This window comes from Halichoerus grypus, chromosome 4 (genome assembly GCF_964656455.1).
Source record: "Halichoerus grypus chromosome 4, mHalGry1.hap1.1, whole genome shotgun sequence".
NCBI lineage: Eukaryota > Metazoa > Chordata > Mammalia > Carnivora > Phocidae > Halichoerus > Halichoerus grypus.
In genome coordinates this window covers 187,755,050-187,767,832 of record NC_135715.1, presented here as the reverse complement: position 1 = coordinate 187,767,832, position 12,783 = coordinate 187,755,050, and positions in this window count along the sequence as shown.

Below are 12,783 nucleotides of genomic sequence, written 5' to 3'. Positions count from 1 at the left end.
TGTTCTTCTCTGCTCCTTGGAGATCAGATGTGGTTGCATGACTTGCTTTGGCTGAGCTGTGAGTGAAGGTGGCACATGGTGGGGGGCATTTAAGTAGCTGCCAGGAGACCCTCCAGCGTGTTCTTTTCCCACTTCATCAGTCCTAGCCATATGGTCGCTGTTGAGGTGCGGCACCAAGCCACCACAAGGAGGAGAGCTGCCCTGGAGAGTTCTGGGACCTGTAGTGGCCTTTGCACCAGCAAGAGCAGCAGCTTTGTTGCTTTACGGCCCTGCCTGTTGGAGCTGTCATGGCAACACTGTCCCACCTGTACTTACTGATACAAACCCCAACAGTAAATGAACCAAATTCCCAAGAGATTTGTAAATCAATCTCTTATGAGTATACTTAGTACAAATCAGTTTCCCAAGGCCTCATTGATCTTGGGCTAATTGAAAACATAAAATATCTAAATCTTTTAAGTTAAAGAACCGTCCCAAAATTGCAGAGACCCATTGGGGTACAAATCCAGCCGTGTCTTGTCACCATCCTTCAAGAGAGGACAAGAAGGGGCCACAGACCTCAGCTCAGGGAAGGCTCCTGACCACGAATGGAGGGGAATCCACATTCCCTGTGTCTGCACACAGAGCAAACTGACATCACTCCAACCCCAGACAGAGGTGCTCGGGGAGAGTCTGACCCCCAGTCAGGAGACTGGTTGACATCCAGAGTACCCTTGGCACCCCTTAAATAACCCAGAAAGCACAGTAGACTCAGCTTTTCATATACAGCCCTGTACACTATTTGTCATGCAATCAAAAGTATGAAAACCTGGGCCAGACCATAAGAAAGAAAAAATGGGAACACATGTGTGCAAATGTCTGGCTACTAAATCATTTGCCTTCCCTGAAAAAAATAAAATAAAATAAATCATTTGCCTTAAAAAACTGTCAACCCTCTGTCAGGGGGAAGGCGCCAAGAGGACATGAATATCTGCCAGTAGCTGTGTTTGTTTTTGTGAGCGCAAAGGTAGATAATGCTCAACACACTCAACCCAACAACATAGATGAACTTGAAAACATTATGCTAAGTGAGGAAGCCAGACATAAAAGGCCAGTGAATGACTCCATTCACATGAAACACCCAGCATATGAAAATGCATAGAGGAGAAAAGCAGGTAAGTGGCTCATGGGGACAGCTAGTGCTTGCAGGATTGGAGTCTCAGCCTGACTCACACACCTGGCCCTCCCATTCTTCCAAGTCAGCATCTGCTATTGTGGTCCCAGAGGTCACCTCTCCCTCCCGGGGCTCTGGCCCCTGCACCCACAAACACTGGGGGTGGAGAGTCACATTACATGAACACGAACACCTGAGTCCACGCATGAGAGACACGCACAGGCACCACCGCAGAGCAACTGTGTGGTCATTTCCCCATCTCCCCACTCTGCGGGATTCTGTGCCGTAGCCCTGAATGAGAGGAAGAACACTTGGCCTTATTCTTGGCCCGAATTCTCTTCCGTTGCGGAGCTGATCCTGCCAGCCCCATGAATCTTTTCCTGCAGCATGTGTTGGCCCACAGTCGATGCTCATCTATCTTCACCCATGACACATATTTCCTTCCTTTATTAGAACTAATATACTAATTGCAAAAGGACTCTGCCTGGAAACTCTTCCAACAACCCCACGGCTCCGCTTGCATTCTTAATGAGAAGGAACTTTGACCACAAACTCAAGCGTTTTAGGGAAGCTGAGCAGGTCTGAGTGAGCCAGCAGAAAGGGATACTGTTCTAAATAAGCCATCAGAAGGCCCCCTGCACAGAGATGGATCTGGTTCCCCAAAAAATTGAGGCAAGTTATTTACCCAGGGCAAGTGAAGTTTGTAACCAGTACATTCTGCTAGACCAAGGCTGGCCGAGATCTGTTACCTACAAGCTCTGGAAATTAGCTTCAGGCTGAGAGGGGATGCCACCTGCCCTTGGCTAGCCAGTTCTTGTTCAATTCTTAGCCCCTCCTGCTGAGTAGCATGGCTGCCCCAAGTGAGCAGGCCGAAGAGTAGAGGAGGCCCTACCCGGATTGTGCCCAGCATGCTAGGGCTTGGGATGGGCAGACAGCAGGTTCTCTCCCTTCATTGTCCTGTATCTTATGTGGTCTTCATCCCCCAGGAAGTCACCCCGGGACCCCAAGGACAGCAGAGAGGGGACAGCTCCAGGCTGTGAGAATTGGGTGAGGCTGGCCTATGTTGGGTGTTTGGGGAAAGGGTCACACTGATACCACAGATTGTCAGAAGGTAAGAAGATATTCAGATGCGGAAAGAAAGCGATGATCAAATGTCCTTGAGTTGGGGTGGCTTTGTGTCTCCTCCCATATCCTGGACAGGAAGACCAGAATGAGGGCCAGTGGGGTTCCAAGCAGGCTTTGGCATGGCTGGGTCTGGCCCTGCCTCCCAGACTCTCAGGAAGAAGCACGTTCTCCTCTCTTTCTCCCCACGAACTCACCCTTGTGGGGAGTCAGGTGGGTGATAGGCTCCCATGGGGTAGAGTCTTCGTGGCTGGGACCCTCCTGAAAAGGGCACTCTAAAGCTACATGGGGAGAAAGAGGGAGGCCTGGGGAATGTACTGGAAGCTGACGGAGGGCTGTGCAAATAGTTGCTATCAAATAATTCGGGGAAGTTGGGCTTAAGTTATGAATTGGAAAAACCATAGCCTACGCCTTCATAGTTCCAGCTTCCTGTTCATCCACCGAAACTCAGGCTGCAGAATTGAATTCATCTGAAATTGCTTCGTTTAATGATTAATCTGGCCGTGGAGTTGTACTTCAGCTTTCAGAGAGAGAATAACCAGCCTGATTCTAAACAAATATTCGTCATACATAGTTTTCCAAGCTTGGTTACAGAGGACAGACTCTACCCTAATGCTGGTCATCTATAATTAAATTTTCCCTACCTGTCAGGGCAGAGACCGTATGGAAAGCTATTCTGAAGAATGAGACTCTATTCTACCCTGACTTGTTTGAAAAGCAGCCTCGGGAGTTGTGACTTCCTATCCCTTTGATCTCATTATCTGAGTCTATAATCTAAAGGCCCTGATTAACATTTACTGTTAGTGGAGGGATGCCCTGGAAATGCTTTGCTGAGCATCTCCAAGAACCATGTTAATTATTTCCTAGTCTTACCAGGCTCCCCTTCGACAGTTCACTTGTTAGAGGTCGTTGCCAACTGGGAGCCCCTGGGTCCAGGTTAAGTCACTTGTTCCAGAAGAGCAAACTGGGAAGAAGGAATCACAAATGCTTTGCCAATTGGTCCCAAAGGCCCCCAGAGTCCCCTCACACCTTCCCCAGCCCGTGATGAATGTTGACCCCCAAGTCTTCATGGCAGCAGCTCAGCATCTTCTCCTGGTGGGACCCTGCAACATCCAGTTCCACTCAACCCATTTTATGTAGCAGCCAGCAGGACGGAGGACCAGCCGGATAGGAAATCAAAGAAAGCCTGTTAGACCATGAAAACACAGCATTATAAATGACAAGCACGACAGTTGGTATTTCACGAGAACCTTCCCTCCCAAGATTCCTCCCAGCAGTTCTCTGAGAATCAGGGCAGCCCCTGGAGGCTGAGTGAGGATGCCCACCGCACCCTCTCCCTGGGAAAGGTGAAGACCAAGGACTCCATTGGCGCCCAGGCTAACACTGGGGCCATTTTGCAGCTTCATCCTCCAGGCAGCATGGTGGCCTCTTCCTTTAACATTGACTTTCTGGATGACCTTTGCTGACCTTGGGGATGGCACACACTCCTAAACGTTAGGAAGTCTCCCTCTGTGTCTGTGGATGTGATTAATGTCTGCAGAACTCTCTGAACACACACAATCTCCTGTTAATGAGAAGCAGAAACAGGAGACAGGATGTGGTCTTCCCCGTCCTGAGTTAGTCAAGTTCTGGGCCTGGTGCCCCACCCTGACTCACTCGCCTGCTTCCCACTGCTCTCCTGTCAGCTTCAGGACATGGAAAACACATTGATAAGTTTCCTTTCATAAGTTTAGCAAAGGGTCTAGCATAGATCTTTGCAGTTTAGAAGTCAAGAATTCAATGTTTGTTGAATGAATCTTATGTATAAAACTCTTTTTATAGGCTTGGCAGATAGCAAGCTCTCTTAAGGAGAAAGTTAAACAAGAATTGTTGTAACATGCTTTGTTGATTCTGTGTGTTCTTTTGAGCTTCAGGCAACAGGGTAGCTAACAGGAGAAGATAGAGATGCTGCTAGCAAATGCGTGACAGCCCCTGCTGTAGTCAGCTGAATCCTTCTGGAATTTCTGCAGATGGCCCAGATCCCTTCCTGTTCCATTGTCCTCCTTACAGAAAATCAAATTAATCTGCTATCATGAGAGCCACATGATGGCTTTTAAGGGGCCCTCTTGCCTTTGTAGGTCCCTCCCATCCTAATAGATTTTTGTGGGGCCTGTTACGGGCTCAGTTATAGCCCTTGCAAATTGATATGTTGAAGTCCTAACTCCCAGGATCTCAGAATGCGACTGCGTTTGGAGATGGGGCCTTTAAAGAGGTAATCAAGTTAAAATGAGGCCACTGGGATGGGCCCTAATCCAGGATGACTGGTCTTCTTGTAAGAGATTAGGACACACAGAGACATCAGGAATATGCTTGCACACACACAAGGAAAGACCATATGGAGAGACAGCAAGAAGAAGGTCCCCTACAAGCCAAGGAGAGAGGCCTCAGGGGAAACCCACCTTGAGGGCACCTTGATCTTGGTGAGAAAACAAATTTCTGCTGTAAGAAGACATTTTCGTCTATGGTATTTTGTGATGCTAGCCCTAGTAAATGAATACAGGCCCTAAAAAATTTCATTTCTTTTTGATGTAAGAAAGTTCACTTTTTTCTTCTGATTTTAAAAGAAATGGATACATTTTTTGTGGGCCCCTCAAAGTATGTGGCCTTTGAGCACCGTGCCCCCTGTGCTGATGGAGAAATCAGCCCTGATGACCTTGAGACGGCTCGCCGCTGAAGCTGGTTTCGCTCCCGCGTTCCTCATCGGTGTCCTTATGTAGCAGCTCGTGTTTTATTATGGCCTAAAGCTAGGCCACTGGAATAAAACAGCTTTGTCACTTTGTAACCCAGCCTCCTCGGAGAATCTTCGAGGGATGAGGCAATTTAGAAATGCTTTGATAAACGCCAATTTAATAATCAGCAACAGAGCTGTCAGACAACTATTCACAGTCAGAGCAGTGTGGCCTCCAGGTGTCTGGACCCCGGCAGCAGGCGATCCCTCAAGCCCCTTTATTAAACTCATGTATGCATTCGGAATCGAAATAGGAGATGGGGAAGTCGAAAGGACTAGTAAAATGTCACAGATAGTGTTTTATTTAGCATGAAACAATTATACAAATTTTATGTGTGACTTTGATGAGACAGAGGGATTATTAATTAGACCCGGAAGCCCCTGGGGCTGTCCTTTTTACCATGACATTGGCTCCCCGTTTGGCAGGGCTGAGGCAGAACTGGGGCTCAAAGCCAGAGGATTCTGCAGTGGAGTGTGGGTCCGCCAGTGTGAAGGGACGTGGGCTTCCCGGGCAGGAGGGAGGGCGTCTACAAGGACACAGAAGCATGGAACAGGCTGGTGCCATCAAGACAGGCAGGTGCGCTAGGGCTGACTCAGGGTGCAAGAGGAGGTAAAGGAGCTGGACCGGTCGTGGGGGCTGTATGTGCTTCACAGAGCTTCACAGAGCCCCATTCCTAAGAGATCCTGATGTTTCCCAGCACACGAGATGTGAACTTATGTGTCGTGGGCTGAATAATGCCCCCTCCCAAAAAAGATGTCCCATCCCAATCCCCCAAACCTGTGAACATGTTACCTTAAATGGCAAAAGGAGACTTTGGAGATGTGATTAACTCAGGGATTCTGAGATTAACCTGGATTATTAGGGTGGGATCCCTGTCATCACAAGGACATGATTATAAGAGAAAGGTAGGAATGCCAGAGTCAGAGAAGGAGGGAGAGAGGGAGGGAGGGAGATGTGACCATGGAGAAAGGGTTCATGAGCCAAGGAACGCCTGTCACCTCTAGAAGCTGAAAACTAAGGAAGCAGATTCTCTTCCAGAGCCTCCAGAAGGAACCCAGCCCTGCCAACCTATTTTAGATATCTGCCCTCCGGAACCGTAATATGATAAATGTGTGCAGTTTTAAGCCACTCGGTTTGTAGTAATTTGTTATGGCAGCCGCAGAAAACTCAGAACACTATGTGAGAAATGGCATTTCATCCATTCCTGGAACACACGGCCATCTCTCCCGGTGGTATGAAAATTCTGCCCAGGGGTTCCCGTATTCAGCCAGCTCACTGTCAAAGTACTATACTCATCCTTTCTTCATCCTAACAGGCATTTTCCTAGTGTGTTGGGAGAGCCTGTCTCAGGGGCTGCTAGCCCAGCGCAATTTTAAACCAGAAGTCCACCACTGTGCTTTGATAGATCTTTAATGATATTCAAAACAAGAGTAGTTGCCATGGTAAAATACCGTAAATATCACTTAAGCAACTCTCAGAGATGCTTTTGCTTAAATAATTAATTGCAATGTTGCCATTTCTGCTGCCCTCTATGTAAACACAGGCAGTATGTGATGGTTCATAAGATGGTTGAATCTACACAAATGGACCCCAGTCATGCAGCCTTCCAGTTCTTTTAAATATAATACCCAGAGCTTCCAAAGCAATGCTTTGGGTCTGAAGTGAGCTATCTTTGACTTAATCAAAGAATTCATGTTGCCCCAGAGTCAGTAGTGCAAAATTAAAAGATGATCATCTTCAGCTCTATTCATGGAAGAACCTTCCATGAAATAGATCAGGAGAATGGGATCTGGAGAGGGGTCCCCACGGGAATTAAGTAGGATGGTGTGAAATACTGTTGAGATCTTTCTTTGCCCTCAGAAGTTACTCAAGAATGCCCCCTTTGCTGTGAAGATGGCCCCCACAGTGAATTGTTACAACCCTCCAGGGCCACCATCAGAGGCTCTGTTGCTTAACATGAAACTTCCTGTGTACCATGGGACAGAGAGGCCAAACTACCCTTGGAAGAGGTCCTACCCTTGGAAGCAGGACTGGAAGAGTCAAGGTCGAGTGTCTTTTTTTGTGTGTGTGGACAGCTTTCCATGTCAATGAATATATGGGTGTAGTTGGATATTCATCCCTGTTAATGGTTGCATAGCATTCCACTTTACCAGCGTGTCCTAATCTATTTACCCCAATCCACTATTTCTTTCTTGTTTTTTCAAATTTTTACTTAAATTCTAGTTAGTTAACATATAGTGTAATATTGGTTTCAGGAATAGAATTCAGTGATTCATCACTTGCATATAACACCCGGTGCCCATCATAACAAGTGCCCTCCTTAAGCCCCATCACCCATCTAGCCCATCCCCCACCCACCTCCCTCCATCAGCCCTCAGTTTGTTCTCTATCATTAAGAGTCTCTTATGGTTTGTTTCCCTCTCTCTTTATTTTCCCTTCCCCTATTTTCATCTGTTTTGTTCCCTAAATTCCACATATTAGTGAAATCATATGGTATTTCTCTTTCTCTGACTAACTTATTTCCCTTAGCATACTACACTCTACCTCCATCCATGTTATTACAAATGGCAAGATCTCAATTTTTTTATGGATGAGTAATATTCCATTGTGTATATATATATATATATACACACACACACACAAACACACCACATCTTCTTTACCCATTCATCAGTCGATGGACATTTAGGCTCTTTCCATAGTTTGGCTATTGTTGATAGTGCTGCTATGAACATCTGGGTGCATGTACCCCTTCAGATCTGTATTTTTGTATCTTTTGGGTAAATACCAGGTATCTTTTATGCAGAAAACTCTGAGTTTGAAGACCCAAACATATACATTCCTCCTCATCTCTCCATGGGACCTCCTTACTTATGCAGATACTTTTTTCCCTTCTTTACTTTTTTTTTTTAGAGAGGGAGATTGGAGGGGAGGGGGAGAGGGAGAGAGAGAATCTTAAGCAGGTTCCACATCCAGGAAGGAGCCCGATGTGGGGCTCCATCTCACAACCCTGAGATCATTGCCTGAGCCAAAATCAAGAGTCGGATCCCTAACCGATTGAGCCACCAAGCCCCCCTCCTTTTCTTTACTTTAATGTCTCATTTACTTTTATTCTTTTTTTTTTTTTTTTTTTTTTTTTAGTGATTCAAGTGTTTCATGTTTTGTGGTTCAACAATATTCCCTGGCCACTCTGGTTCTCAAAGACAAGCCTGGGTTTAGTGGTGGTAGTGGGGGGCAACCACAGATGAAATAATCACACACATCAGTCCATGATGACAAACTAAGATGTTGTTTTTTTGGGGGGGTGGGTTTTTTTTCAAGATTTTATTTATTTATTTGACAGAGAGAGAGAACACAAGCGGGGGGAGCAGGAGAGGGAGAAGCAGGTTCTCCACTGAGCAGGGACCATGATGCAGGGCTGGATGCCAGGACCACAGGATCATGACCTGGGATGAAGGCAGATACCCAACCACTGAGCCACCTAGGTGACCCCAAACTAAGATGTTGTTAAAGGACAGGAGCACAGTGCTGTGAGTGTCTCAGAGAAGAACTCGCCCGAATGGTGGAGGGGTTAGAAGGCTTGGTCATAGGAGGCTTCCCTAAGAAAGTGACATTTTTGCTAAAGTGGTCTTGCATCATCTTGCCAGGAATTTAAAATTTGATGCTCACACAACTTAAGTCAAAAAAGAAAATATTTTGAATCACAACAGCAACAGCAAAAGAAACATGATTTTAAATTCTTTCCAGCCCGTGTCCCCTGGTGGAGGCTGGGCGCAGGAGGGTGTCCCCATGCTGCCTTATGCCCTGTCTGCCTCTCCCCTGGAGAGGACCATGGGGACAGAGTCCATCCATGCCAGCCGGGGACCTTTGGGACCAGGAATTGGACTGAGCCCAGAATGTCTCAGGTGGTGGCCCGGTACATCTCCGGGGGGGGTGGTGTGACTGCCATTGAGCTGGCCCCCAGGGGCTGTTCACCTTCATCATGTCACCTGGTGAAGTTTTACCTGACTTAAAGAGCTTTTTAAAGCTTGACCTAATTGCCCTGGGTTGTGGGATTCTTTGCGGTTCCCATTCAGTGTTCCCACCAAGATCCAACTAGTGTCAAAAACCTGACATCATTATAGAAAAAAGAACTCACTTCAGTGAAGTGAATCATGAGTTGCAAATGTAACCTCAGGCATTTGAGGGTGAGGTAGTTCTAATTTCTCAAAGAACAAAGGCATGGCAATTTGACATCTTTTGTCGAGTGTCATAGAAATTTTCCGTGTGAGGAAGCCCATTGCTTCGTCCCGAGGAGGTCCAAAGAAGCTTTATCCTGGCCTTAAAAAGGTGGAACTCTAGCAAACAAGGAGTTCTTCTTGACAGTAATTCTGTTTTCTGTCTCAGTGCTCTCTACAAAAGATAGATCTTGCTGATCTTCAGGCTGTTCAGAAATGTTGGCCAGCGCTCCTTACTGTGCAGACTCACGTGGGAATCTTCTAGAAAGTGCTCGGACCAACTCATGCCACAGCCTGGGGAGGGAGCTGCGTGTGTCCCACTAGTTGAATTCGTCAACAACTCACCCCCAGGCCCTGCTCCCCACCCTCCCAGGTAGGACCATTCTGATGGCTATAACTTCAAGGCCAGGGAAAGAACCCTCCGGTCCATAAATGAACTGAGTTGAATAAATCTGTCCATATTGGTCATTTCAAAAGCAACACAAAGCAATGCAGAGTAATGACTCTGGGCCAGGAGCCCTGGGTCTGAATCCCAGCTCTGTCACCCACTAGCGGTGTGGTTTTGGTCAAGCTCCGGAATTTCTCTGCTTCCATTTCTCCATCTGCAAAGTGATAGAGAAGACAGTGCCTGCCCCATAGTCAGTGTGAGGATTAGATATGTTGATATATGGAAAGTGCTCAAAACAGTGCTTGGCCGGTGGTAAGAGCTTCATAGATGTTGTTACTGTTAAAGCATCCTTAAGAACCACCTGGATGGTTGCAGGGCAGTCCTGGGTGGCAGGCTTGGAGCACAGCGCCTAACGGGACTTCAAATGCTCATCACCTCCCAGGCTCATGGGACAGATTTCCAGCGGCTGCAGAGACCTGCTCCTCTGTTCCCGGCTACACGGCACCCCGACCACTCCTGCTCCCTGGCCTAGCTCACTGGCAGTGCCCCACAGCCTCAGGCGGGGCCGGGAGAGCCCACGGAGCAGGCTTCGTCATGCCACTTGGATTAAGAACCAAGGGTATGATCTTCAGGCGATGTCCTTGGCCCCACCGAGGCCCTCTGGTCTCCTGCCCACAGTCAGGATGACAGTGCCTGCCTCTCTGGGGCCACCAGCCCAGGCCAGGTCTGCAGGTCCCAGGCCTGGTTGATGCCTGGCTGCCATCTAGTGCCCAGGAAGAGGAAGTGAGCCTCTCCCGGCACAAAGGGCCCTAACTCCCGGAATGCATGAGGAGGGCAGGGAGATTGTTCAATCTTGAGGACCACCCACTTTAGGAAGCCCTTAAAGAATCCCAGACCTGGCCTTTGCCTAAAGTCCCCCCAATACGGGGACCCCCTACTGCATTTTCAGACAACTCTAAATGTTAGAACCCTAGTCCTCAGCTGGAGTCATTCCTTACATTTTTAACACGCTGCTTTACCCCAAAGTTCCTCAGAAGAATGACAGTAGGAAGCAGGGAGGAATGCGAGGGGCTGGGTGTGTAAATTGCTTGCAAGCTTTCACGTCTGTGTCATTTCTTTCCCCTGCTTGCAGAGCACCTGCCACAGTCCGTCCACGAAGATGCAGGAATAGAAGGGTAACAAAAAAAGGCACAGCCTCACCCTCACGGCTGGCTGGGAGAGAGCTGCAGTACCTCAGCCGGGAAGGAGGGGATTAGGGGTCCTCATCCCTACTGCACATTGTGGCCACCTGGGAGCCCTCGAAAGCCATGGCCAGGCTGTCTCACAGAGGGTCAAACACGACTTTCCCAGTGTGGTTGCCTCACGGAGGGCAGGATTGACCCCCATCCCACACTGGTTAGGATGTCGAGACTGGGCGCCGGGAGGACATGAAAAGGGATATTACTCACAGAGTGGGACTTGTAGGGAGATCAGCCAGCCCAGGGGCTTGAGCCAAGCAGCGCTGGCGGTGCTGACTTTGGATTTCATTGTGGTTAGGCGTGCGCCAGGTTGGGGGTTCCTGCACACATGCCAGGCTTTGAACTTCCCACAGGCCAAAGAAGGGGCCATCAGCCTCCCCGTCAGCTTCCCCAGATGTGGGGCAGCTGGGGAGCAGGATGGGTGGGGCCCGAAAGCTGTCAGTGGCTAAACATCACAAATGGGGTCTTTGTCTTGATTACACCCCCAGGCATCCTCAGCTCAGAACCACCGGATGAGACTCGTGTTTCCTCAACGCCCCAAAGAGAAGGATTATCAGAGGGAACTTGTTAAAACACAGATTCCTAGGTCCCAACCCAGCCCCACGAAACGAGAATTTCCAGGGAAGAGGCTGGTAATCTGCGCCTCTATCCAGGGGGTGCTCAGCCTCTGGGAGTGCTGGGCGAGATGCTGCGGATGGGCTCAGCCTCACTGCAGCCACTTGGCTCTGTGAGCCCCTTTACAGTTTGCACAGAGCTTTTACACGCCGAATGACTTGACCTCCACATGAGCTATGAGGGAGAGAGGGTATGTCCATGCTTGCTTAGACTGAGAAGGCACAATGCCGTCAAAGGCCCGGGGACCCGGCTTCCGAGTCACAGCCCCACAGACATCGGCAGCCCCATCCGGACATCTGGATGGGGGTCCCAGGACAGAGTGCCTTCAGCGTTCTGACCTCACACCTCATGGGTGGGCCGTGTTTTCTGCATTTCAGATCTCACTGTTTTCAAGCTGATAGGCATGACTGTAAATCGGTAGAGTCTCCTATCAAAGGGAGCACAGGAGGTGAATGCTCGCCCCTTGGGGCCTCCCAGCCACACTGTGGTTCTGTGGTCACCAGCCTGCTCATGTGAGGGATCAGTTGGATTTGGAGAGTTTGTGTTAGTAATTTAGCCACTCCAGAAAGAACGTGCCCAGCCCTAAATCAATCATTACACACACACGCTGTTGCCGAGCCAACACCTCCTACAGGACCAGACTTGCTCGGCCAGGCAGCAAGCTACATGTTTCTAAGGAGTTCGCTCACCTGGCCAGTGGACAGGTCTGTGAGTTCCTGCTGGCCCACCCCACGGTTTCGAGGGAGGAGGACAGTGATGGTAGTGGGAGGCCAGGTGTAAAATAATAGCCTCAGCACATTGTGTGTTTGAAAGGAATGAAAGTCTGGTTGGGTTGGCACAGCCACTTCTGGAAACAGTTTGTCAGTCTCTTAAAAAGTTAAGCACACACTTACCCCATGACCCAGCAGTTCCACTCCTACATACGCATCTGAGAGAAATGAGGACGTGTCTACACAAAGACATGAATGTGAGTGTTCACAACAGCATTACTCATGACCACCAACAAGCAGAAACAACCCAGAAGTCCTTTTGTGGGTAACAAAATGGCGTACATCCATGCAACGGAAAATTACGAAAAGGAACAAAGTACTAATACAGGCAACAATGTGGATGAGCTCCCCAACCTTTGTGCTGAGGGGAAGTAGCCAAACACAAAAGACTGCACATCTCATGATCTCATTGATATGAAATCTCTAGAAGAGGCAGAGCTGTGGCAGCAGAAAGCCAGCCAGTGGTTGCCTGGGTGAGGATGGGAGGAGGGACTGACCACCATTTTGACTGG